This window comes from Grammomys surdaster, unplaced genomic scaffold, assembly GCF_004785775.1.
Source record: "Grammomys surdaster isolate TR1022 unplaced genomic scaffold, NIH_TR_1.0 123593, whole genome shotgun sequence".
Lineage (NCBI taxonomy): Eukaryota > Metazoa > Chordata > Mammalia > Rodentia > Muridae > Grammomys > Grammomys surdaster.
Window position 1 is genome coordinate 98,870 of NW_021618799.1, and position 2,080 is coordinate 100,949.

The following is a 2,080-nucleotide window of genomic DNA, read 5'->3' on the forward strand; positions in this document are numbered from 1 at the left end:
TGACTCCCCTCCTGGCTGTAGTTTACATGTGACCATTGCTGTCTGAAGGAGCCTAGGCTGATCTCAGAGAAGGTGAGCTGGATGGTCGAACAAGAAATATGGGTGTGTGTATAGGGAAGGTGCTGGATAATATGAGGCGACCCAACATAAATCTGAGAAGTTAGAAGCAAGCCTGGACCCTGGTCTGAACTCATTTGGATGTTAGATCATTTTGCCTGTGTCTCCAGGATCTTGTCCTAGTCCAAAGAGGTACAGACAAGTGGATCTCACCCCTTAGCTGCTCACACATTCTATCACATGTTGCTACCACTGAAATCACAAGTTTAGAAGAAGGGCAGGGTGGCATCTTATTCGACTGGTCAGATAAGGCAACGTACCGGAAAACCAAATATCCTTTAATTTCCATCCCAGAACCGTCTCTGCATTCCATTCAGTGTTCCAACACAGCTCAGCCTGAGATGTTCACCACTCAATAATGTCTGTTTGCTCGGCTTTGAACATTTATTGTGTCCAGCCTCTGTACAGCTTTGCTAGGGGATGGGGATACATGGAGAAATAGCACTGTGTCCCTTGAGAGAGAAAAGCCAACAGCTAAACATATAAAGGTATTTTTATTTTTTTTTATTTTTAATTCATTTTTATGTGTATGGGTTTTTATCCCACCTGCTAATCAGGCATCTCCTAAAGCTGACTGCCCCTGACTGTTCCAACTTCTTGGGAGTCTGTAATTTTCTTGCAAAGCGAGGAGTCACAACTGGAGAGGGGTGCACTATAGTCTTTGGATTCTTTAATGAAAACGTAGATCAGACTTCCCTCCTTGCCCAGCCTCCAGAGAAACCCTCACACTGAGTTTCTCAACAGCCTGTACAACATATCTCAGGCAGCATTCCCTGCCAACACAGCCCCCAGCCCTGATGAGCTGAAGAGCACACAGAGATGAGAGGGTAACAACAGGCTAGCTGAGGCCAGGGCTATCCTGGAAGACATTATGGGGTGACAGAGGTCAAGCAGATCATGGAGGTCAGATTCAGAGCCCAGAAGTTGTTCATCTCAGCTAGGTCCTTCACCTTCAGGAAGGTTTTGGAAACATCCCCATTAGTGTCTGAAAAACAAAACAAAATCAACAAACAATAAACAAGGTGGAAAAACTGGGACAGCAGAAGGGTGCTCTTCTCCCTTCCAGCCCCCTTTCCCCTCCCATCCTCCTGATTCTTCCCATCCCCCTCCTATAGTCCCTCCCCATAGCCATTGGCCATAGCTCTGCCCCAGCTCTGCAGACACCTCTAATGCAAGCTAAGAATACAGCTGAATGTTCTTTAAAAAGCAGAGGGATTTGTTCAAGTTGTCTACACACACACACACACACACACACACACACGTGCATGCACACACCACGAGGTACAGATCGGGCCATGTTAAACAACCACGTTAGGTTAAGCCTGCAGTGTCACTGCTCCATCCTTCCTCTTGAACTTTGGACTTTTGGGGACTGGCCCTCTACCTATCCAAAGGGCAGTGAAGTTAGAGCTCACAGCCCTGGTCTGGACAGGAGTCTCACCTGCAGTGTTGATGAGCAGCAGGCATTGCAGCAGCTCAGTCTTAGGCAGCTCATGCCTAGGGCACAGCAACTGCTGCCCAGCAGCCTCAGAGCCCAGACTGGGCAGCTGCTAGCACCACTCACAGGTCAGGCTGCTGCTCGGCCAGCTCCTCCTTCAGTTGCTGCAGCACTGAGTCACTGCTTGCATTTTGGAGCAGCACTGAACCTAAAGACAGCAACCAGGCCAGCTGTGGGGCCAGGGCTTGCCCCAAGCCCCAGGAGGCACCTTTCAGCACACCTACAGGGTAGCCCAACTTGCTTCCTTCCATGCCTGGAACTCAAACACAAAAGCATCTACTTTTGTGGCAGGGGGCAGGGCCTAGCCTTGGCCTTGGAGAGAGGAAATTCATGCCAACATCCCCTAAGGTTTGGGTGAAGAAGGTGACCAATAGCCAGGAAGGTGTGGCTCAGCAGGACATCCCAGTTCCCCAGAGCTTCCAGGTTCCACTTGGGCCGCTTGCACAAGATCAGTACCTTTCTAGG

At 49.5% G+C, this 2,080-nt stretch overlaps 1 pseudogene; it reads right to left on the bottom strand.

Moving 5' to 3' along the window:
- Nucleotides 1-787: 787 nt before the first annotated feature.
- Nucleotides 788-1,866, bottom strand: LOC114636345 (annotated as a pseudogene).
- Between the last annotated feature and the right edge of the window lie 214 nt (nt 1,867-2,080).